Source organism: Dermacentor andersoni, chromosome 8, assembly GCF_023375885.2.
Source record: "Dermacentor andersoni chromosome 8, qqDerAnde1_hic_scaffold, whole genome shotgun sequence".
Lineage (NCBI taxonomy): Eukaryota > Metazoa > Arthropoda > Arachnida > Ixodida > Ixodidae > Dermacentor > Dermacentor andersoni.
This window is the reverse complement of record NC_092821.1, coordinates 56,157,184-56,183,568: the sequence shown is the minus strand read 5'-3', so window position 1 is coordinate 56,183,568 and position 26,385 is coordinate 56,157,184. Positions and strand designations below refer to the sequence as shown.

Genomic DNA, 26,385 nt, shown 5'->3' with positions numbered 1-26,385 from the left:
CTCCGACAATCGACACTGCGGCGGCGACGCACCACCGGCTAGAATGACTTCCTAGTTGACGTGGCTCAAACTCCTTACGACTTTTGACATTCTGAACTAGCTCTGAGGTTTGTCGCTGAGGCTGCACACCGAAACTTGGTCACCAGGTGGTTAGTTAGCTAATCGATGGCGAATATTTTAGTGAAGCGAGTCTGTTCACAGTTGCTCCCTTACGTTCCTGTAGGCCAGTTCACGCTCCTACTCGACGCGCTTAACGTATATCAGACGCCCAGTGTTTGGTGCTTGAGGTCGTCGTCATTGGCATTTCAATTCATAGTATGTCTTTCATAGTTTGAATATCTTGAACATAAAGGAGGTGAATCGACATGAGGCATGTCGTGTGCACATGGCTGTGTTGTACGCAAAAGTTAGTATAAAATTTCTGACGTTTTTTTTTTTTTTTTTTTGCTGCGGTATCCATAATCGACAACCTTTTGCTTAGTGCTTACGTGTAGCCGTAAGCCTAAGTCGTATGCAGTAGCCTTTTTATGATCTCTGTAACTCAGCGTGAAAATGTCATCCACGACCTCGGCCGCAAACGGCGTTCTTCAGCCAGTGATGACAAATAACGGGCGGCCGTGCCAAAGCACGACGTGGCGTATAAAAGTTATGCAATTCAGGAAAATTCTGCAGTGGTCTAGTTGGTTCCACATACGCTGTGGCGCAGAGTGATGAAGGGACAGGACTTGAGCGAGAAAACAACACACGGCACCTGAGCGCAAACCAGCTGATAATTTGCGGTAGTTATGATAGTTCATACTTTTTATAATCAGGCCTGATTATGAAGCTCACTACGGCCTGCTTCATAATCAGGCAGTTGTTAAGGCATGTGAAAGTCCAGAATTTATTTTTCCGGCTTCAAGGTTAGAATACAGACTCTTGACACATGTCCTTGGCTTACACTTAAATGCCACATCCCTCCTTTGAAGAAAAGAAAAGAAGTGATGTTTTCGTACGGGGTGCTCGTTGTCGTAGATGATGATCCGGTGTTTCGTAATTTACGCTGACGCATTATAGATGGACAGGCGAAGCAAGTGTGAAACTCCCTCGGTTTCTGTTTCAAGCCAATAGATTTTTTTTGCCTTTTCGCCCGTTTTCTTGATCAGTGTTTAGTGGTTGTAGCTTGATGGTTACACTTAGGTGGCCAGATATTGCTAATTGAAGGTTCGGGGCGCTTTCTTTGCGGAACGCTGAGCGTCGCGGCTAATCGAACCGCATATGCTGGACACTTATAATTCCCAAAAATATGTGATGACCAGTGCCTCGGAACCGGCACATCACCCAAATATTTAACCGTGTGGTGAGCCGCGGCAGGGTGTAGCCAACGACACGCTGCTTGCTGCAATTTGATGCTTCTCAGAATATTTATTCCCCTTCGGTTTCTGTTCTGCTCCTGCGAGATTTTTACGAATAATGGATGCCATTCACCCTTTGTCTATGGACGTCGAGAAACGAATAGAAAGCAGTGAATCAGGCTTTCATCTATCTTTAGCCGGTAGTGGGCAGAAGGTGGAACAGAAGAACCCAGAAATGATCCATATGGATGCCGTATCACTAATAGTGAACAATGTAAATGATTTACAGAGAGTTGCGAATACAAGTTCCAATGCAGTGACGAATCTAGGTACGATATTTAGCACACAGAAATTGGAAATCATGATCAATTACGAAGAGACGAGTCGGCCCGTGGTATCAGTTCAACAAGAAAGCTTCCCTATAGTCAAGAAACATAGACATCTAGTCAGATACGCAAACGAATGAAATACATATTCAAATGCATGCAAACTGAAAATGAAAGTGAAGTGTATTGCAGCATTAAGGAATCATACAGTTCTTTGCGGCTGCGACAAATAGGAGGTGGTTGAGGAATCCTGAAAAATGTGTGGGTCTTCACACTAATATTAGGCATCTGCAATTTCGTGCTCTAAATCAAAAAGCCTGCCTGGGTTAGAGATTGAGACTGAGGTCGGGACTGAGGTCGGTTGGCTAGCAGCACTTGAGGGTGGACAAATAAGGCACTCCAAGGTGAGAAATGCTGTGCTTTTTTTGAAGCTAGAGAATCGCAAAGCAAAAGTTGTTTTGATGAATGACTACGCAACAGAGATGAACAGAAATGGCTGGCTAAAGTGCATAAAACAAGCGTAGCTCAAAAGCGTGGACACAGAACGAAGGAAGAGGAGAAGAAAGCTGGCAACTAAGTGCAGGGTAAGGAAAGTGTTATTAGGCGAGCCAGAGTCGTAAATAAAGAATTGTAGAAAGACGCAGGGTAAATTCCATACAAAGGCTGCAAAAATTGCAGCAGAACCCTTCTCACGATGACTGTCGGCTAATGCGCTCAGCACTGAATCAATAGAGTGGCACATCATAATGCCAGCATAGAAACGAGTTTCGCACGAGGCGAGTACTGGAGCGAGATTATTCTTCCGAGCTACTTAAAAGCAGGCCTCACCATTTGGCACCTCAGCTGCGAAGTCTTCCGCGTGGCCTCCGAAATGCGTGATGCTGCAAACTCAGAGAAATGCGTTATGCAGAAGCCGGGCTCCCCTCTTCGGCTTCTTTCTGGACACGCTGCAGCGTCTAGTAGCACTGCCAAGTCTAGGCGTGGCCTACCGGACGAGAAATGTAGCACGCCGGTGTCAACGAACGCTGAGAACAGCTCCCTCGCTTGCCGTACAATCAGCAGCATTGCCTCAGTGACCCAAGTTGGCGAGAGGTTCATTGAACAGCTGAACATAATCGTTACATTCACGAGGAAATATGGTCATAGTAGTTTAGAAGTGCTAACACGACACCAAAGAACGAGGCACAATGAGCGCACACTGGAACAAAATTTTCTTCAGACGAGAAATAAATACGTGAGAAAAATATGTAGACGAGGAAACAAAAGTCAAGGTAGAATTACTCTTTGAACACACGCCGCCAAGTAAATAAATTTCACACTTAACAGCTATATCGAATGGGAACTCACACATTCCCTTCCCATTTATTTCGTCTTCTTCATATTTTTCACACCTATATACTCCTTGTTTGAATAACATTTAGTTCCAGGCGGCATTCATTCCCTCTCATTCATCTCCGTTGTGTAAAGTTTGCGCTTCCAAACAGCCATGAATTTATACCAACTGACCTGGTTATCTGCTGTCCTGCGCTAACGTGTTGGTGTAGTAACAGTGTGGTAAGCGTTCATTCAAGAGAGGCACATACCAAATGTATTTGCGCCTGATAATGCATCGGGTTGTTGTCGTGGACGAAACCTTATGACGTGAGATTGAGGCCTTGCAGCATCGGAGAAATTAAAGGGATCTTTCAGTTACTGTCGAGTGGCGCATTCTCACTGTCACATACCTAAACGCCCAAGTTGACTTCCAAGACGTTCATGGAGGAGCAGCACACATCTACTGGCTCATAGCCCATGACCAAATTTGGCAACAAAGCGATTCATTGGAGATTCGAAGAGATTCAATCTCTGGACAGCAGAATTAGCGAGATAATAATGTTCAAAGTCTCCGACGAAATATATTGGCGTTCTAGTTCCTTTTGTACTTCAATGCATAAAGCAGCGGTTCCTTAAAAGAGTAACTGGAACGGCAATGTATTTCTTCGGACACTTTGGATATCATTATCTCGGAATTTGTGCTGTCCATGTGGATACGCCGTGACAACTCAGCGGCTATATTTCCTAGATGGGAATATTTTGTGTAAAGTAATCATTTGAAAATTAATTAGCGTAAATATGTTTATTATTGAACTGATCATTTTCATTGGACTTAGAAGCAATGTACGCCTCATCGAGTGAATTAGATCAAGGGTTGGCATACGGCAGGTATTCCCAAATAATGACCTGTAGGTTTCCCACCGTAATTGCAAACAAAATTGCACCATCATTGTAATTATAGGCACTAACATATGGGGTAGAAACATGTAGGCCAAAAAACAAAAACGCTTAGGAACAATATAGCGCTGGACAAAACTCTGGGAACATAAAATTGACAGTCACTTTAGCATATGCCAAAGAAGGTAAAGGTGAAGCTGAACGCGCTCAAGAGACATCTATTAAATTACGTGACATTCCCATTCGAATGCGCTGTTACTTCTCATTACGTGTTTTCTCCCACTAAATATTTTAGGTTAAATTGCCCTAATTATAAGTTAGTTTAACTACCTGTGCCTTAATCAACTTCGTCCTAAATAACATCAAAAGTCGTCGGTACGACTCACACCAAAGGTCGAGGGTTCGACCCGCACCAATGGTTCTGGATTTAAGCGCTTTAATTAACTATATATTACCTAACCGTGCCTTTTTGGCATGATTAGCGGCATCGATGTGGCAACGATCTGGAAGAAGACAACCACAAATGCGCGAGCAGTGGTACGAGACCTCCGATCAACTGTGCCCTTTTTTCTCGATTACGCTCACCATTCTGGAGGACGACGAAGATGAACTCGCGAGCAGGGGCACGAACAGTCCAATTTTCAGTAGCATACAACGCAGCCTTCAAACGTAGAGATCGAGGGCTTTCCCCTTAAATTTGTAACCTAAATTTAGCAGAAAGTGGATGGCGTGAATGAGAGCACAAACTGGGGCAGCCAACGTTCTAGTGGACAATAGTAGAAAAAAAATGGAGCTGGGGAGACAATGTAATGGCAAGGGTAGGTAATGGTTGGATTACTACAGTCACAGAATTTATGCCAAGGGAAACAAAACACAGCTGATTGGCAGAAAAGAGCTAAGTCAAAATAACAGGTAATATTTAGGCACAACTTGGAATAAACCAGCGTAAGACAGGAGTACAGGGAGAATACCGGTGGAGTGCTTTCTTCTGCAGTGGATATGAGAATAGGCTGCTGACTCTAAGTCCCCTGGTGAGTATGACGATTATTGCAAGTTTGAGCGAAGTTCCGCGCGTGCCAAAGGCTCGTAGGCCGGAACTCAGTGCACGGACTGCACTGCGCCCGTGCTTTCGGTTATGTCTGAGCCCGCGTAGAGCAGTCATCGTGGCGATAACTTATCTGGTGTCGATTTTCATGCATGGCCGGAATATTCATTCCTGAAGACAGCCAGAACACCATATATTGTTGCTATTGTTGACTTCTATCACAGGTTATTCAATTAAATAGGTGCCATTGAATACTGGAACTGTGATTATTTCTTCTTGCCTTCGTTACCATTTCATAATATTTCTTTCAGATGATTCAAGGTGCCTTCTCTGGGTTAAAGAGGGCAGCGAGCCTTCTGAAGATGACTGCGAAAGGCAGTACATTTCATTATGTGTTAATGTGGGAAGAAATATCTATCACTATAATAAAACAGAATGCGATATTCTAAAGAAAGTAGAGGCCAAGTAAATATTTGTGCAAGCCACCATGAAAATTATTTTTCAACCGCGCAAAGGACAGGGACGAGACGAGTGCACATACACATCGCTGAACTTTAACTCATTTTCTCAGGCGTTTTCCACAGCTTAAATAACTGGGAACCAATCTCAAATGAAAATACGCCAAAACACACAAATTCTTGGGAATGACCGTACCTGAGCCAGTGCTAGGTGGCACATGAACAGCTGTGCACGTGTTTCCAATTTATCTTCATGAAAATGCCGTTGTTTTTTCACAGAGGTGTTGAGGTGGCGCTTAGGCATTTGTCTTTGAATTTGTGGATGTAATGGGCTTCAGTAATCTCTCTAGTTATTTTTATGGGATCATCTGGCAAAACGCTGCACTGACTGAAAGTGGGATAACAAGGTGCTTTCTTATTCTTTTTTTTTTCTTCCGCGCAGTCTCTGCATTGAATTCCGAGATGGCCGGAAGCGGGGTTGCTCTTGTTGTTAACTTTCCGTAGCCGGTCGTTAAGGCATCGACCAATTTGCCCCATGTAGTGCTTGCAACAAGATAGTGGAAACCTGTACGCAACATTGCTGTTACACGGTACAAAACGTTTTTGTTGCTTCTTGGCACAGCCCTCCTTCCTTGCGTTGCTGTGGTTTACAATGTGACAGAGTTTTGAGAGATTATCGGGTGTGGAATAAACAACTTGCACATTGGCACGAGAACCCTCCATTTTTAGGTTATGTGAAATGCTGCGCAAGTAAGCGATAACCGCAGCCTTTCCTTTTTCTTCTTCCGACTTCGCTGCGGCCTGAATTTATGATGTCTCTTAACAGGTTCTATGCTACAACAATGCGAAGATCGGTTGGGTAGCCTCCTACATGGAGGCGCACCACCTAATTTTGATAACTGTCTTGCATCAAATGATGGCACGATTTTACTAGGGCTTTTTCAAAACATAACTTTGCAATGCCACGTATCAGAAGCTTGGAATGTGCAGAAGCGAAAGGCGGAAGGGGTTTCTGGCATCTTGGCTCGTATCGCCATCACACATGGCTATCGCTGAAGCACATGGAAAGGTATAAAAAACGTAAATTTGCTTCAGAAGCTATTTCATGCGTCAAGACAAGGGCCTCAAGACAGGCGTAAGAAAGTGATAAAACTTTTAAAACCGAGGCCACAGCGTCCTTAACAGCACATGTCATAAAAACTAAAGAAACAATCATCAACATAAGGACTAGAAATTGCCTCAATAAAACCCGTTTCAAGTTCAGCGTTGTGTATGTGCACTCGCCCCGTGCCTGTCCTTTGCGCAGTTGCAAAAGGATGTCACACCAACTTGCCCAAGCTTCAGCAGTGTCTGCACTATGTAAAGTGAACAAATGTCTCATTTCCTGAATAAACAAAATGCTGTATAAACTCGGGTAGCATTTCTATTTGTATTTTCTCAGCCATTTATTCAAACTTCGTCACAAGATGAGGCAGTTTTGTTCGCTTCGCGTGGCGACAAAATCTTCGTGGCACAGGGAGCAAGCGGAAGGCTTGCTGTGGTGTATGTGGATGCTTTATAAGTAAACAGCTTCTTGACAGCAGTGTCGTGGTTTCCCGGTGTATCTTCGAACGTGTCTTTGGAGGAATGGGTATTGAACAATGTTTCCCTAATACTTGACCAGACGGAGTTGGAGGCGTCGCTAAGATTTGGGAAACGAAGTTTCCTATCCACCTTCATCAATCTGCAGTAATTTACAAGTTTGCTTACACTCACTACAGTCATTTATTGTTTTCGCAGGGATATACTGCGCAATGGGTTGAATAATTTTCAAGGAACGGGGAGAGAATCGATGGCAACAGAAGTTCTTCTGCTGCAACAATTTGGTTACTACATCAAGTTATGGCATTATTTCTTTTTGTTGCTGTCTTTTTGTTTCTTTCCTGGTGGTTCTGCTGTCATTCTCTTCTGCTAACGTATGAATGAGCATCATTAGCAGCAGCCCATTTTTGTGCACACTGAAGGGCGTTGGCCTGTCCCAGTGATCTCCAATTACCCATGTCTCGCGCTTTCTTGTAACAACTTAGACCTTGTAGTATCCCAATTGAATTACCCCGCCTAATTTTCTGCTGTCTTGGACTCTGCTTCCCTTCCCTTAGGACGCATTGTGTGCAATGGCCTACTCGTTATCTACAGTATGCGTAACTTGGCCTGCCTAACTCCATGCTATTGCGATCGCAATTGTGTGGACATTACAGGTCCATTGCTTCCGTCGGTTTCGGCGCCAGTATGATATTCCGTAAAAAGACCAATGGCGCTAACATCATCGCCTAGCGCCGTATACTCTATGAGAAATTGAAAGGTTGCGAGGGTGAGCTGTTGATGGCACCTCAATCTCGCACGTGCAAGGTGTGAAAGCGAGGAGAAAGCGCGCCGTCTTCTCTTGTCGCAAGGGTCCGGAGCAAGAGGGTGAGGGTGTTCTAGCAGCGGCTGGTGCATATGGAGCGACCGCGTATGCACTGTGTTTTTGGTTGCTTTGTTCGCGTTGAAGCGAGAGAGATTATTTGCTCGCTGCTGCTGCCGCACTTCATCCCTCCAGCGTTTCGACAGCGAGTTTCCGTGGTCATTGAGAGAGATGCGCTCATGTTTTATGACGCCATGCTTGGCAATTTAGTTAGTAAGTGAAAAATGTTTACAAGCTTATACAGCGAATAAAACTATCCTTACTTTGTATAGCTGTCGATTAATTTGATCTCCCAATCAATGCTTCGCTTTGCAGGCGAAACTGAGACTTTCTTTTCTCATGTTAACTAGAATATCTGCTATCCCTGCTTGATCGTTGATCCAACCCGTCTCTTCTTGTCTCCTAATGTTACACCTAATATTTTTCGATCCATCGATCTTTGCGTGGTCCAGTACCGGTTCTCGAGCTTCTTTGTTAACCTCGAAGTTTCCACCAGGTATGCTACGCTCGGAAAGATGCAATGATTTTACACTTGTTTTACACGACAGTGGTAAGCTCCGACTGAAGATTTGTTAATGCCTGCGTATGTGCTCCATCCAATTTTGAATCTTCTGTAAATTTCCTTCTCGTGTTCTGGTTCACAAACCAGTAATTAGAAATAGATAAAAGTACTCTGCTGCAGTCCATAGATGGGACTTACTGAGCATGAATTCTAGAGGCTTACTGGCAAGCATGAATTCTTGTTTCCATGCCAGGTTATTCAACATTTAGTTAGGTTAAGGGTATTGAATCATTACTTCGAATTCGTCTGCAATGTTATTTAACCGAACAATGTCATGTGCAAACCAAAGGGTTCTGATATGTTTCCCATTCTTCCTAATTCTTAAGACTTCCCAGCCTAATTGCTCGAATACTTCTAAGTATGTAGTGAATAGCACTGTAGAGATAGTATCTCCTTGTCAGACCACTTGCTTGTTAGGTAATATTTGGCTTTCTTGCAGAGAAGCAAGATAGCTGTGCAACCTTTAGATATTTACCAAGGTATTGACGTATGCCCTCTGCACTCCTTGATTACGCAATGACTCGAAGACTGCTGCTATCGCTATTGAATCAGATGCGTTTTCATAATATATGAAATCCATATAGAGAGGTTGATAGCACTCTGCAGATTTTTCAAATATGTGAATAATGACAGGGATGTGACCTATTGTAGAATATCTCATCGTGAAGCGAGTCTATTGTTTGGTTGATTGAAGTCAAGTGTAGTCTCGAATATATTGCAATTCTTTATTGGTGAATATTTTATACAGTACTGAAAGCTAGCTAATGGGCCTATATGTCTTGAATTCTGTATCGTCACCATTCTTGTGGATTAGTATATTTTGGCATTCTTCGAGCTCCTTGCTACACTTGAAATCGCGAAGCATTGCGTATGAAGAGGAGCAAGCTTTTCAAGCATACGCTCTCCTGCATGTTCGCGCGTGTACTTGTTTACCTTTCTTCGGTCTCTGTTTATCACCGGCTAACAAATATTCAACTTTATTGCTCAACGCAACACGCACTAGATGATTTAAACTCACGCGAATGTTATCGTTGATTATAGCTCTTGTGTATGACCTCGTCGAACCTTCGGAAAACACGGAGAATGTCGCAGTACAGCATGACTGCGCGCGTCATAGATTGACCTGATGAAACGTGCGCCTGAACAATCGTGTTGTCCTGCGGCACGGAAAATGACGGCTACCACCGCCCTTCACGACCACTGCCGCTGCTCGCCCGGAATCAACGAACTTAAGTGCACAGGCGTCGCTGACAAGAAGCAGAATCTCTGCACCACGCCGGTATACGTGGCGCGTTGTTAGGAATTTGCTACATGAATACCGCAGCCGCAGTTTCAATCTGCCACAGACACGGTAGGTGTGCTATCGCTCTGCAAATAAAATTTAGCCCTCTATGAAAAAGTGGAACTTTTTGTCCGTATTCTTTATTATGCTTGACAGTGCCGCAATACTGATTTTCTTTTGCGATGGGGATTTTAACTTGGAAAAAGGTTTAACTGAACCACCTACCCGAGGCGCTGTACGAGCTGTTACTGCCGACTTTGATAGCCGTTCCTTGTTCTGGGCGCTAGTAAAATGCAACATCTTCTTAGTTCAATAATACGTTTCAATCGACCGGTACTGTGTAGTCACATATCTCCGTCAAAGAAGCGTCGGTTAGTGCGGTTAGTACAGAACATAAGCGTATGTTCATACCACGTCACATCGGCGCTCATCGCTTCTTGTGCTGACATTGTACACACAAAAATGAAAAGAAATGAAAAATACTAAAACATAAAAGACCACCAACGTGAAATCTGAAATATAGAGTTATTTTTGTAATTTTGCTTGTTGATTCCCGAGTTTAGACGGGCCGATAGCGTGTAGACGGACACGGCGGGTACGATAGGCCAAACCTTCGGTGGAAGCAAAAGATCTCGGTGAGGGCCCCTGGAGAATACTAAAATGCTAGCATTGGAGACTTAAAACCTTTTAATACTACTTTTTAGCACACTCAGTAAAATGGAAGCACACGAATCGCTTCAACTTTGTTATCGGTGCGGTAAGATCAATCAGCGGTAGGTTTCCTGGGGTGGGTCCGAACGCGCGTCTGAACGACTGTGATATGCGTGGCAGCTCCACCGCCCTGTGACAACTCCCAGTCCTCGGTTGCGTACAAACTCATAAAAAACGAAGCGTTGCCTGCGCTTGCGTAATGTTGTTCGAGAATATAAAGCTATCCGCACCCCCTCAAAATGGAAATGCACAAAGCGAAAGTGATCTTCAATGTCACATATACATGCATAAAAGGAGCAGCTCAGTCACCTATATTTCAAGATGCGACACAAAACAGACATTTATGGCCCGAAAATGTAGCAATATTAAGGAGAACACAATAGAATGCTTGGATAAAATTGTAACAATCTTTTCAGATTGGAGAGCGCCTATACGCCTGCGTACTCGAACCAGTGCGGCACATACGCAACCAGCGCAGTTTCTAGTACGAGCTAGTACGAGTTTCTAGCTCGAGCGAGAACTAGTGGGCACGCAGCGCCCCAGTGCATCCCTACGTCACAGCAGTGAAACCAGCGTCTCCAGCAATGCGACCTAGCGTTTGTCCAGCGACCTTCCCGGTTTGCCAGTGACTCCCAGCAAGCGCCTTTGTCCTACTTGGATCCACTGTCAAAAAAACGCGCAGGTATCCCACTGGAACGCACTGGAAGACGGTGATTTTTGCAGTAGTAAATTGAAGCATTGGTTATTGTTAAATTATCTAAATCCATCATTTATTCATCCCTCTGCCAGCCATAGCTACTGACTTTTTCTATCATCTTCATCGCCTATGGTTATAACAGACACAATAACATATGCAATTTAAACAGGTTGGTTTTTCTTTTTCAATTCATATTGGCTTCTCTGTGTTTCATCTACATTACATTTTGCTTTAGGCCCGTTACACTTCACGGTGATATGGGCTCCTTCTAGGCAATGTTATTTAGGTATTTTCGACAAGGAGGAGATTAACCAAGCGATGGAGGCATTCACATGTTGTAAGACGGGTACGATTAGTTTGGCAAAGCTTTGTTTCACATCTCGGCTTCTTAAGACATATCTACAATACTACCATCGGCAAATGATACACAAATATTAGCTCTCAATCAGAACGTGCGGCCTTTGCGAAAAACTTCTTCTTTTTTTTTCAATATGGTTGGTGATTACAGTGTTCAGATCTGCGGTAAAAAAAGAAGTACAGCAGAATAGATACTGTAATCAGTTGCTCCTGCGCATCGCTAAATAGCTTGACAATTGGCTGAGTAACGATAACATTGCGTGCGCAAGACATGACCATCTTGTTTCTTTACGAGTGTGTGCAGCCATTGTGACCGGTTCGCTTCTGCTGAAGCTCCAGCTGCTATAGCTTTCCAGACATCGATACGCATTGTCTTCTCGTGTGCCATTGGATGACTTCTTATTTCGCCCCTGGTGGTTGCTGGCTTTGGGCCTACTCGGAATTCATTCATACTCCAATGTACACCGTCTCGCCGACGCAACGTCACACGATGAAACGTGTGCAGCTGTCTGCGAATATACGAAAAACACAACACCGGGGAGGTTACGCCTGTGAATTCACGGGGGCTCGTCAGGCACGTCGGCACCAAATGGCATCTCTTGGTTTACTCACGTCTTCCGCAGCGTGCTCTCCGCTTTCGGCAAACAAGTGCACCCGACGAAAAGTTCTCTGAAGACCAGATCAACTGCTGACGTCAACTTTTTTGAAGCCAGCGAATTTCGCCCCATTTACTGCGCCAGTATTTCACCGCGCACGGCACTCATAGATGCCTAGCTTTCCAGTAGGTTTTCTATGCATAAGGGGTTGTCGCGTTTGAAAGAAATAAAAAAAACTATGGGGTTTTACGTGCCAAAACCACATTCTGATTATGAGGCACGCTGTGGTGGAGGACTCCGGAAATTTCGACCACCTGGGGTTCTTTAACGTGCACCTAAATCTAAGTACACGGGCGTTTTCGCATTTCGCCCTCATCGAAATGTGGCCGCCGTGGCCGCGATTCGATCCCGCGACCTCGTGCTCAGCAGCCTAACACCATAGCCACTGAGCAGCCACGGCGGGTTGAAAGAAAACATCATAAAGCAGTACGTCAAATACGTCGAACTCAAATCGGTGTTCATCACGAGTTATAAGGCTATAGGTGTGCGACATGTTGCAGAAATGGCGCACTTTTTTACGGCTATGGTACCCATGAGTTCGACAGCTGGGTCCAGAAATGTCGTGAATAGAGTTGGGCAGAAAGACCAACCTTTGAGCACGGCTGAATATGTCCGGCCCCATAGGTAGCGCGAAAACGGGAGCCCAAATCATCTGTGAGTGGGGCGGGTTGGGGTGGTGCTGGGCAGTCTCGAGTCCCACAGTGAAACCGTTATCTCTGTACCCTAGTATCCAAACACGCATTACAAAACCACCGGTCTCAAAACGAACATGAAGCTAACACAATTACAAAACTTTACCGTAAGAATGCTACTCAGTTGTAACACAAGTTATGCATGCAAGATTTTTAATGCGTAATTAAATTTAAATTCTTTGTTTATTCAGGTTATTTTTGTATCCCATATTTCTTACACACCTTCTACTGCACGTCGAAGACGTTTCACGTGCTTCGCTTCGGCTGCGGCCCTCACACAAACTATACAATTTTTTGGGATCTAGGGTTCACGCATTAGCCTTTAATTAAAGGTAGTTGTCCTTTGCAGCCAGCCCCTTAAGCATCGCCACTAAAATAGAGCCTTCCTTCCAACGTAAGTTTACATTCCTTGCTGAACAAGCTAATCTTAATATCTTTCCTGTTGACATCTTGAATTCATCGTTAGTGCTTGGCATGACCCTTTACAATGTCACCACTACAGCAGTCATGGCAATGCAGAAGGTCGTGCGTGGGAAAGACGACACGCTTTGCTCACGAGTGGAAAGACGTCATCTTATCCAATTCATCAGCTGTCACCACCATGCCTGTGTACTTGCCCAGATGGACTACCTCAATATACATGGCGGCTCGTCGCCACTCAGCCATCAAAAACACAATGCACACGGTTCTTCTTCGTTGCAGTGTTTTATATATTTTGTCCATGGCAGTACTCAACGATATTTGGACTTTGATATTCATATTGATATTTTGACCTTGATATCAATATCAAGGTCAAAATATCATTGATATCAATGACCTTGATATTTTCGTCATTGATTTCAACAACTACCTTAGTACTATACTCGTACATGATATCGAGTTAGATGTAGTATCTGCAATTAGGTAATATAACATTGCCTCCTTCACTGCTTCTCTCGGAATAATTGCATTCTTCAGATAATTCAGGGTGCCTTCTCTGGGCACCATCAAATACTACAGGCAACCACTTCAAACCAGTGAAGATCAATTCTATGCCCAATGTACTAATGTTGTGCTTTATCCTTATCGGTACACAAAAAGGGTCTGTGGAAATGAAGACACGGAATAAATGTGTACAATTTACGTACGGCGTGCTGTCAATACTGCGACACTTCATTCATTTAGTATCAATTCATTTTTGAAACAAATAAAAGAACACATTGAACGGGTAAATAAACCTTGATTGCAGTTCGAAAACATTTTCTAGCTTTATTCAATGTCAACGTTTGTCGGAACATTTGTGACAGTCTCGTTTTCATTTGGTGGACGAGGAAAATAAATTTTTGTCGCAGTCAATATGTGCCAGCTCCGGCATTGGTTATCTAAGTGCTTTGTAGGCTGTCGATCCGCATAATCGTTGTTTTGTGAAAAGGGGTGATGGTAGGCGTCGTAACCGTCTGGTGTAGGACGTTCTCGATCTACCGCGGTACACATGGACTTTATTCACCATGTTGATAGAGGCCATGCACACCTTAAGTTCTTAATTGTGACAAAATGAAAGCTTGTTCTAAATTTGCATGCGTGAAATAGGGACCAAGTCTAAGGACAACGGAAGTTCCACAACTCTTGCGAACATTAGGCGGCAACGTTGGCGGAGCCAGGCTTCGCACTGTGAAGATTGCTAGTTGTACCTAAGTTTCCGCTGCAGCAGACATAAGGGGATCTAATTGTAGTTTGTCTGCGATGACTTATTTACTGCATGATCGGCTTGATTGAAAATGTAACTCAGAAAGCAGCTATCCATATCTGAAATTCCTATCAAGCTGCGTGCTTCCGATGAAATGTGAAGACAGATGAGCTACGCGAAGCAAGCGCTGCAAAAGCTAAAGCAAACGCCACACTCTGCCAGTTTGGAAGCTCCGAAATGCTTCCGAAATGTAGCAGCGTTCATGTTTATTGGCTAATGTGACAGTACTGGCATTTCCAACAGATCACGTTGGTGCAGCGCGCTTATCTGACCAACAGCTGACTCGTGATTTGTGAAGACTAATTTGAGATCATCCGCGCGATTACGATTACTGTAAGAAACAACTGTTTCCTCTTTATGTCAGCAGACTCGTGCAAGCGACGCACACATATATGTAATGTGCATGGGTATTTTCCTAAATACATTCGTTTATGTGCGTTGATCGAGTCGAAATTGAGTTGTTGCAGAATTATTCAGTCGCATTTGATGCGAATTAAGAGGTGCCTAAATTTTTTTCCCCGCTTACCAAAACTCTGCGCTGCCTGAATTGATGTCATTATCCGTTGAAGGGAAAAGAAGTGCAATAGAGGATGGCAGAAGACTAGGTGGTGCGACGAAATTAGGATTTTTGCGGGTGCTAGTTGGAATCGGTTGGCGCAGAACAGGGGTAATTGGTGATCGCAGGGAGAGGCTTTCCTCCTGCAGTGGACATAAGATATGATGATGATGATGATGATGATGAAGAAGAAGATGATGATGATGATCTGTATAGAAAGCTACAGCCCATAAGTAAAGCTTCAGTGATCGTCATAGATTCCCGAATATGCGAAGCGAAAATTTACTTCCGCAATGTATTTTTAATTTACCACTGATAACATTGCATATTATTTCAATAAAACACGAAAGGCAGTTTCTAATCACACTGCGGGAACGAACCGAACGCTGTTGTGCTTTCTCGAATATGAGCAAGCACGAGCAATTTTTTTTCTCGAATACGCTGCGAAACATGTGCATATTATGAACGGGCTTGACTTGTGAGTTCAAATGTGAATGATGGAGGGAGAGATTGACTTGTTTTTATTGCACAAATCTGTTGAATGATCTGTTAGGTTCATTGCTCTTAGTTTCAGCGACGTCAGGGTCTTCACGGTGACTACAACTTGACGGTCTTGTTCTATGTATTAGAGTTTTAAGGTGGTAGGTCAGATTCGAAAGTCAATTTTTTTCTTAAATAGATTTTTCGTTTTTTTTTTCATTTTATGTTGTGGTCCAGCAGCCGTCCGAACAAAAGGGGACTCGTGAAACAGTCGTGGTTGTTCAGTTTCTAGAGTATTCGGTTGCTAAACACGAGTTCGTGGGATCGAATCCAGGCCATGACAGCCGCATTTAAGTGGGGACGAAATGGGAAAACACCAGTGTGATTAGATTAAGATGCATGTAAAAGAAATTCATGTATTACAAATTTCCGGTGTCCCCCACTGTGCCTTATAATCACATCATGGTTTTTGCACGTAAATCCCCAAATTTAATTTTTAATACTGTAGTGCATCTCATGGGTGCTCCAGATATGAAAATGGTGCATTTTAGGCCTCTGTATAGTTCCTACATCTTTCACGCGGTTTGAAGCTTTGCTAACGTTTTTCTGAAAACAAGATATTGCTCCCCTTGTCTTAAGCAAATTAAATTTTTTTAAATAGACATTTTATGTGAAGCCTTGTACGCTCATTTCCGACGTGTGTGGAACGAACTAGAACAAAATAAATTTATGCAATATGTTTGCATATATATATCATTTAGCGCATAAATTTGGTTGAACTTGGCAATTTTATCACTTTGGATCACTCAGTAGCATATATATTGCAGTAGGTGACAATTCAGCTGATCCTCTTCTATCATCGCAGTCGGCAACTTGTACCATCGCCGACGTACAAAAAATGATTGCGCGCGACAGGCCGTCCGAGCACGCTCGTGAGCTCTACCGCGTTCTGTTTTCCAACCACGATATTTTTTACTTTAACGATCGTCCTTTGGCGCAAACTACAGTTGTTAACATCGCATTAATGCCGGCGATGCACCTTCTATTCTACGGCGTCAGTGTAGAGTGTCACGGGCAGAGCGTCAAGTTATTCACGCAGAAGTTCGCAAAATGCTTGCCAAAAACATTATTTAACCGTCATGTAGTCCATAGGCGTCATCTGTTGGACTGGTAAAAAGAAAATGGCTCATGGCGCTTTTGCGTGGATTATCGCACTTTCACAGCGTTACCAAAAAGGATGTGTATCCCCTACCTCGGATTGAGGACGCCCTTGACTGCCTCCACGGTGCTCGCTACTTCTCCTCTATTGACCTTCGCTCCGGCTAGTGGCAGATTGTCGTGGACGATCTCCACCGTGAGAAGACTGCTTTTGTAATACCAGACGGTCTTTATCAATTCAAAGTGATGCCCTTTGGTCTATGTAACGCTCCTGCCACATTAGAACGCATGATGGACCCCCTTCTTCACGGTTTCAAATGGTCCACGTGCCTGTGCTACTTGTACGACGTTATACTATTCTTCCCAACGTTCGCTACACACCTCAAGCGCCGCTCAGCAGTCCTGGACGTTATTCGTCGAGCCGGTCTGCAACTCAGCGCATAGGAGTGTCAATTCGGCCGTCGCCAGATTAGCATCTTTGGGCATCTCGTTGACGCGAACAGAGTGCAGCCAGACCCAGGCAAGATCCATCCTGTTACGCACTTCCCTGTTCCGAAGTGTGTCAACGATGTGCGCAGCTTCATCGGCATTTGTGCGTACTTCCACGGTTTCGTGAAAAATTTCCCCGCCATAGCACAACCACTAACCGAGCTTTTGAAAAAAGACACCCCTTTCCAGTGAGGCAATAACGAGGCGTCTGCATTCTCGCATCTAATCGACCCTCTCACAACGCCTCCCATTCTGGCCCGTTTCGATCCTTCTGCACCTACCGAAGTCCGTACTGATACCAGCGGTCACGGAATTGATGCAGTACCGGCCCAACGACAGCGTGGCAACAGCCGTGTTATCGATTACGCCAGCAGGCTCCTCTCACCCTCGGAGCGCAACTATTCCATCACTGAGCGTGAGTGTCTGGCCCTCGTTTGGGTGGTTGCGAAGTTCCGCCCATACTTATATGGCCGACCCTTTTCCGTTGCCACCGATCATCACGCGCTTTGGTGGTTATGCTCACTGAAAAATCCTGCAGGAAGACTTGGTCGTTGGGCCTTACGCCTCCAAGAATATTCCTATACTGTCACTACAAATCTGACCGACTGCACAAGGACGCTGACTGTCTGTCTCACTACCCCGTAGACAAGGCTGACGCCGCCGATAGTAGTACCGCCAACGGCATTTTCTCTGTGTCTGCCTTCGCTAACATCGCCGATGAGCAGTACCGAGACCTATCGGTGCGAGCACTCATCGAGCGTCTGCGCTCTACACCTACCGACACATCCGTTCACCGATATGTCCCTCATGGCGGCATTCCGTACCGAAGAAACTTCCTCCCTGACGATCTGATCTTCTTCTTGTCGTGCCGAAACATCTACGACAGACTGTGCTCTTTGAGATGCATGACGCACCCACTGCAGGACATCTTGGGGTAACCCGCACATAAGACCGCGTCCGCCTCCGCTTCTATGGACCTGGTCTCGCTGGCTCCGTCCGACGCTATGTTGCTACCTGTGATCCCTGTCAGCGTCGGAAAACACCTCAGGTGCTACCTGCCGGTCATCTCCAGCCGATCACCGTCCCTGTGGAACCATTCTTTCGTGTAGGATTAGACCTCCTCGGTCCCTTTCCTAGGTCATCCTCTGGGAACAAATGGGTAGCCGTCGCAACTAATCACGCCACCGGATACGCTATCACGCGTGCTCTCCCTACCCGTTGCGCCACTGAAGTCACGCACTTTATCTTGCATGACATTATCTTCCGTCATGGCGCGCCGCGACAGCTGCTTACTGACCGTGGTCGTAACTTTCTTTCGAAAGTTATCGCCGACATTGTGCGTTCCTGCTCCACTCAACACAAGCTGACTACCTCATACCATCCTCAAACCAATGGCCTGACAGAGCGGTTAAACCGTACTCTTACTGATATGCTCTCCAAGTACGTTTCCAAGGACCACCACGACTGGGACATTGCCCTTTCTTACGTCACATTTGCCTATAATTCTTCCCGGCACGACACCGCCGGATTTTCTCCATTTTATCTCCTGTACGGTCGCGAACCGACCTTGCCCCTTGACACGGCACTTCCTCCTGCTGCGATCTCAAAAGCGAGTATGCACGCGACGCCATCGCCCTCGCCAACCATGCACGCCAGTTTGCCCGTGCTCGACTGATGGCCTCACAAACCACTCAGCAGCGTCAGTAAAATGCCCGCCACCATAACGTACAGTTTTCGCCTGGAGCGCTCGTGCTCCTCTGGTCGCCCTCTCGCCACGTCGGACTTTCCGAAAAGTTCCTTTCGCGATACACAGGGCCCTACCGCGTGCTGCGCCAGGTGACGCATGTGACGTACGAAATTGCACGTGTGTGTTCAACCTCGTCCTCTACTCTGGCATCTATATATGTCGTGCACGTCAGTAGGCTCAAGGCCTACTACACTGCTTCCGAGTCCGGCCTTTAGTCACTCCGGGACGGCGCTTTTGCCGCCGGGGTTAGTGCTACGGAACAGTGTTTACAATGACGAAGAGGCGAGCAGTGAGAAGACGACGACGACGATTGGAGGCTAGCGCGGGCTGTTGCCTCTTGGCCAAGTGCGGCGTATTCCCTGGTACATATACTTGTATATAGCTTTTAGTCTGCGTCTTCATACGTAACAATATTTTCATTTCCTCCAAAAAACGAAGCTCTTCCGAAGCTTCTGATGTTTCCATATTTATTCGATATGTCGCGAATTATTTCTTTTGTAAGAAATATTACCTCAGCCTCTCCACAGCGTTCCGTCATTGGTAAATCATTTTCGCATTGGGTTACGGAAACAATCAGGCAATAGCAAAGACAAAGCCACTCAACTAACTATTTTCTGTGTGAACTATCCACCGGAGAACAAGTGGCACTCAAACCACAACGATACCGGTGGGCAGGATCGGCGACTGTCGAAAATTTATCAATGTTTTTATGTGAGCCGTCGCTAATCCCAGCATAACCGTTGGCACTTGCGTGTCTTCCTGGCTGTACAAGACTATTCGCGCCACGCATGAAGTCTGATTACAAGGTTAGGTGACAACGTAGACAACGGATAAAATTGGCGACAGCATTCGGGAATATTGTCACGCACACGGGCGAACCACTCGCCGAGCGGCCACTTTAACACTTCTTAGAAAGTGAAAGAGCAGTCACTGGAAAAAGGCTAAGCAAAGTACGCATGGAAATATAATAAATTTCATCTTTCACTCAACAGTAAATACCACATCAAGACATTCTTTAAATTATTTATTTACTTCATACATAAGGTCAATGCCAACGGAGATTTCAGCATGAAGGACGCACACATAGGAAGGTACTAAAATAAGCGGGAGTGTACGTACTAAACGATTATCAGGAATTCGACAGCATAAGTAGAAGCTAATACGAAAGAATTTCACCAATAACAACCAAATTACAAGGAATTACGACTATAAACAAAATTAATGTTTCCAATTATATTACATAAAAATCTTACTAGGGTGCATGTGGCGATGGAAATAACTGTAATACAGGACTTGATGCCTTCAGATAGCATATGTGGGTTTATTGTCCAGTTGCCTTCAACCGAAAAGATGACGTTCTCGTGACGCCTGCGGCATGAAGGACGTTCCACGTCCGCCGCCAAGGTCTCTGAGTGGTGGCGCTGGCTAACGCTCCCAGGGTTCTACTAGGATACATAAATACCCAAGAAAGTGGATGGGGAAACCACGCCGCGGTAGCTCAATTGGTAGAGCATCGCACGGGAAATGCGAAGGTTGTGGGTTCGGTTCCCACCTGCCGCAAGTTGTTTTTTCATCTGCTTTAATTTCCATGAAGTTATCGTTTCTTAATTTCATTTATTAAGCACAAGTAATTTCCCCTATGTTGTCCTTGGTGTCAGTGTTCGTTGGCTTCTTATGATATGAACAATAAAAATCGGGCCCCTCGGTTAACCCCCTTTCTTCTCGTTTAGGATTTGAACGGGTTATACAATAGTGCGAGAGGTAAATGCAGGATTAAAGTTCATCTCTGTGTGGCATCTAAGTGGTTTTCGAGTGCGGACGGATATTGTCTGAATTATTACAACTTGTTTTCAATGTCGGCAGACTATTCGATTCTCTAATAGCCTGAGAAAGAGAGCTATACTTAAAGCAGTAAGTTTTGAATCGGTGTTCCTGTACAGTTTGGGGTGTCTGCGGCGTGCGTGTCTAGTCTCCAGGTTAGATAGGTACGTGCAACCATCGATGTTAAGATGGTTATAGAGCATATCAAACATGATTTTCGGACCAGTGAATCTAATGCAGTTATGAAAGTTATGAAAGTATGACTCCAGCTTCGCAGATTAATTCTGAAGGGAAATGAGATACACGATATTTCTTAAATATGAAGCTCGCTACTTTTTTTAGGGCGTTCTAGTTTCTCAATTAATTTATTTGTAGATGAGATCTAAACTACGCTAGCGTATCAATGCATTGGTCTTAGAAAAGTGCTATTTGCTAGGTGTCTTGTTTTAGCTCATGTTAAATGGAGACATTGAACTCATCTTTCTATGACATGCGACAGTAATGCGAATAGACGTTGAGCAATGTAGCGACAGACCATATTTGAAAAGTCAGGTTTATTTACCGTGTGTAGTGGTAGTGGTGATTATGAGACTGTAGTTTCTTTCGATATACGCCCATTCTCCGATATCATCCTACTTTGCTATGGCACTCGCTTGCCAAGGTCCCCCACTAGCACAGAGGCTTGACGGTGACTGTATTACGCCGACAAAGCTGCGATGGAGTTGCTAAGTAATGTTACCGTTCGAGCGACATATGCGTATAACGAGGACGGTATGACGACAATTAGAAGCTGGTTCTTAAATTACAACGATGGTGCAACGACGAGAACATGACTACGAGGGCACAAGGACAATGAGATGACGACGATTCCATGATGACGGGGGCGTGACGACGTAGGTACGAGTACAACAGGACGAAGAAAGAGGAATGATGAAGGCGGCACAATGAAGACGGCATGATGATGGCATTATGACAACGGGCGCATGATAGTATGCGTGATGATGACACAATGACGACGATGGCATGACAACGTCAGCATAATCGCGATTATATGACGACAACATAATTACGACAGAATGACGAGCAAGGGCTAACGTCAATGGATTGACGAATGTGGTTGACGACACTGGCATTACAATACTGGAGTGATGATGTTAAATAACGGCGTGACGACGATGGAGTGACGAGCCCAGTATGACGACGACAATTAGACGAGAATCTAATGTTGAAGCCACAAAGACGACGATAGAACGACCGCGACGGCATCCCGACGATAGTAAAACAACGAATACATGGCGACAACTGCATGACGACGATTTACTGGCGACGATGGCATAAGGACAAATAGATGACGACAAGTCTAAGATCACAATGGCGTGAGAATGACTATAGCACGAAACCTGCATAATGAAGTTGGCTTGAAGTAGACAGCATGACGAAAGTAAGATGACGAAGCTGGAGTGGCGACTGCACCAGGACTATGACGGGATTATGACGACGGCCTGACAATGGAAGCCTGATGGCGACTGTATTACAACAGCATGACAGGGATGACATTATCGTAATTCAATGACTACAACGTGATTGAGTACTGGAGATAGACGTCGGTGGAACGATGAAGAACGTTTGAGGGTGTGAGGACCATGAGGTGACGTTACATAAATGAGCACAATAGTACGACACCTTCCCGAAGATGGCATGATGACGACTCTGTGACAATGATGGCGTGTAGAAGACACCATGGAGAGAGTGGGATGACAAAGCTGTAATGACGACGATCCTACAACAATGACGGCATCACGACCCCTAGCACATACCGAGTGGTTCACAGTATTAGAAAGCTTGGAGCACTAGGCCACAGTACAAGGCCAGACATCGACAGCACCATTACAGATCACGAAACTTAAATGAGATTAGCTGAACCGCCACGACGGCATCAGTATGGCGATGTGACAATGAATACATGACGGCTGTATGACGGCGATGAAGTGACGATGACGGCATGACGAGCGTTGGATGACAAGAGCTGCAATGACGATGACGCAATGATCACGACATTGTCACAACCACAAGCCTAAACATAGTAGGCCAAGCTATTACACAACTTAGGTCTCTGGGTCCGAGCAGAAGGCATGGCGACGACGGCATGATGAGCGTAGGCTATCCCGAGGCTGTAATGGCGAAAGTGGAATGACCACAACATCATCCAGATTTGGAGCAGAAACCCAGTGGTCCAATCAGGTAGAAACTTCGGTCAGTATGTCCGCGTAAGAGGCTAGGTAGACAGCCATAGACATCATCATCATCATCATCATCATCATCATCAGCCTGGTTAAGTCCACTGCAGGGCAAAGGCCTCTCCCATACTTCTCCAACTACCCCGGTCATGTACAAATTGTGGCCATGAAGTTTCTGCAAACTTCTTAATCTCGTCCACCCACCTAACTTTCTGCCGCCCCCTTCTACGCTTCCCTGCCCTTGGAATCCAGTCCGTAACCATTAAAGACCGTCGATTATCTTCCCTCCCCATTACATGTCCAGCCCATTTCTTTGTCTTGATTTCAACTAAGATGTCATTAACTCGCGTTTGTTCACTCCCCCAATCTGCCCTTTCCTGATCCCTTAACGTTCCACCCATCATTCTTCTTTCCATAGCCTGTTGCGTCGTTCTCAATTTAAGTAGAACCCTTTTCGTAAGCCTACAGGTTTCTGCCCCGTACGTGAGTACTGGTAAGACAGAGCTGTTATACACTTTTCTCTTGAGGGATAATGGCAACCTGCTGTTCATGATCTGAGAATGCCTGCCAAACTCACCTCAGCCCATTCTTATTCATCTGATTATTTCAGTCTCATGATCCGGATCCGCGGTCACTACCTGACTTAAGTAGATGTATTCCCTTACCACTTCCAGTCCCTCACCCCCTATCTAAACTGCTGTACTCTTCCGAGACTCTTAAACATTACTTTAGTTTTCTGCAGATTAATTTTTAGACCCACCCTTCTGCTTTTCCTCTCCAGGTCAGTGAGCATGCCTTGCAATTGGTCCCTTCAGTTACTAAGCAAGCAAATATCATCAGCGAATCTAGAGTTACTAAGGTACTCTCCATTATCTCGTATCCACCAATTCTTCCCAATTCAGGTCTCTGAATGCTTCCTCTAAACATGCCGTCAATAGCACTGGAGACATCGTATCTCCCTGCCTGACGCCTTTATTTATTGGGATTTTGTTGCTTTCTTTATGGAGGACTACGGTGGCTGCGGAGCCGCTAAAGATATCTTTTAGTATATATACATACGGCTCGTCTACACCCTAATTCCTTAATGCCTCCATGACGGCTGAGGTTTCGACTGAATCAAAAGCTTTCACGTAATGAATGAAAGCTATATATAAGGGTTGGTTATATTCCGCACATTTCTCTAACACCTGATTGATAGTGTGAATATGGTGTATTGTTGAGCAGGCATTACGAAATCCTGCCTGGTCCTTTCGTTGAGGGAAGTCTAAGCTGTTCTTGATCTTATTTGGGCTTACCTTAATAAATACTTTGTAGGCAACAAACAGTAAGCGGATTGGTCTATAACTTTTCAAGTCTTTCGCGTCCCCTCTCTTACGGATTAGGATTGTGTTAGCGTTCTTCCAAGCTTCCGGTACGCTCGAGGTCATGAGGCATTGCGTTTACAAGGTAATCAGTTTTTCTAGAACAATCTGCCCACCATCCTTCAACAATTATACTGTCACCTGATCCTCCCCAGCTGAGTTCTCCCTTTACATAGCTCCCAAACATTTCTTTTCTTCTTCCGGCGTTACGCGAGGAATTTCAAATTCCTCTAGACTATTCTCTCTTCCATTATCGTCGTGGATGCCACTGGTACTGTATAAATCTCTACGGAACTCCTCAGCCGCTTGAACTACCTCATCCATATTAGTAATGATATTGCCGGCTTTGCCTCTTAACGCATACAGCTGATTCTTGCCGATTCCTAGTTTTGTTTTCACTGCTTTTAGGCTTCCTCCATTTCTGAGAGCATGTTCAATTCTACCCATATTATTGTTCATTATAACACTTGTCTTACGCTTGTTGATTAACTTCTAAAGTTCTGCTAGTTCTATTCTAGCTGTAGGGTAAGAGGCTCTCATACATTGGCGTTTCTTGATCAGATATTTCATCCCGTGCGATAGCTTACTGGTATCCTGTCTAACGGAGTTACCATCGACTTCTATTGCACACTCATCCATGTTGCCCATAAGATTGTCGTTCATTGTTTTAACACTAAGGTCCTCTTCCTGAGTTAAAGCCGAATACCTGTTCGGTAGCTTGATCCGCAATTCCTCTATTTTCCCTCTTACCGCATCTCATTGATCGGCTTCTTATGTACCAGTTTCTTCCAATCCCTCCTCAGGTCTAGGCTACTTGGAGTTCTTACCATCCTGTGGTCACTGCAGCGCACGTTGCCGAGCGCGTCCACATCTTGTATGATGCCAGGGTTAGCGCAGAGTATAAAGTCTATTTCATTTCTAGTGTCGTTATTCGGGCTCCTCCACGTCCACTTTCGGCTGTCACCCTTGCGGAAGAAGGTATTCATTATCCGCATATTATTTTGTTCTGCAAATATATACATCGGTGGGCTCAAAACGGCTGAACTGATTATTGGCCTGCGTCCCCAACCTATACAACCAACCTTTTTGTACACATTGAAAGGAGTTAGTTGGGTGTCATCGACAGCGCAGCAAATCTTCGATATATATGGTTGTCATTTTAATCCTAGGAATCCTGTCTTTGGTACCATCTGATCTCTCAATGAGTGCGTAATTTCAACGCCGTTATGGAATCGCGCTGGAGTGGCGATAGGTGTGTACTTTTTTTTAACCTAAGTTGTTTGTTTTCATGCATGTTGTGGTCATATAATTTACACATAATGCTTGTTAGTGGAATTGGAGGATAGTTTGGAACGTCAGTTTTATTACATGCTTTGTGAATTGGGATTGCCTCAGCCATTTCCTATGCACGGAAAGGAACGCGTTGTTAGTGTTTGTTTGAAAATGAAGAATAAATATTTGGCTGCCCAATAACTACACCTATTCAACAAGTCGTTTACTATGATGTCACGTCGGGGTTTCCTTTTACTGTCTAATTTTAATAATGGAATGAATGTTCCAGGCTCGTTTATGCAGCTATAGATCATATTCTGCGCTTCGACATGCTGCGTACGAGTGCATCTTCATCTGACTAGGATACAAATGTGGCATACCTTGATCTGAAAGCAGCACGCACTTTTCGATCTGCGTAAAGTTCAAACATTAGCCAATAATGTACTTCGGGATGACAGAACCTCTTCATTAAATGTCTATTTATTATGCGGTATTCGTGGTGGCGCAGAGGCGATGTAGAAATTCTGAATGTTATACTCAGAAGGCCCAAGTTCCTTGCCTCATCTAGGCCTCTACATTTTTTTATGTGAAGGGGTCTTTGAAACTCCGCCTACATTCCGCCTACATTCCACCCCAAAAAATCCGCCTACATTCCACCCCATGAAAATGGATCCACAGTGAGGCTGGTGGGGCCGTTAGACAACTACCACCACCCCAACTGACGTTACACGACGTCACACGAGCATCACCACCGCAAGTGACTT

At 44.7% G+C, this 26,385-nt stretch overlaps 1 protein-coding gene and 1 non-coding gene across 2 annotated transcripts in view; both read left to right on the top strand.

The window, feature by feature from the left end:
• LOC126538927 (uncharacterized) overlaps window positions 1-26,385 on the top strand; it is a 169,753-nt gene that overhangs the window by 32,792 nt on the left and 110,576 nt on the right. The gene's annotated exons all lie outside the window — the stretch shown is intronic.
• TRNAS-GGA (transfer RNA serine (anticodon GGA)) lies at window positions 20,418-20,490 on the top strand. The gene has a single exon. It is a non-coding gene; the product is annotated as a tRNA-Ser (tRNA).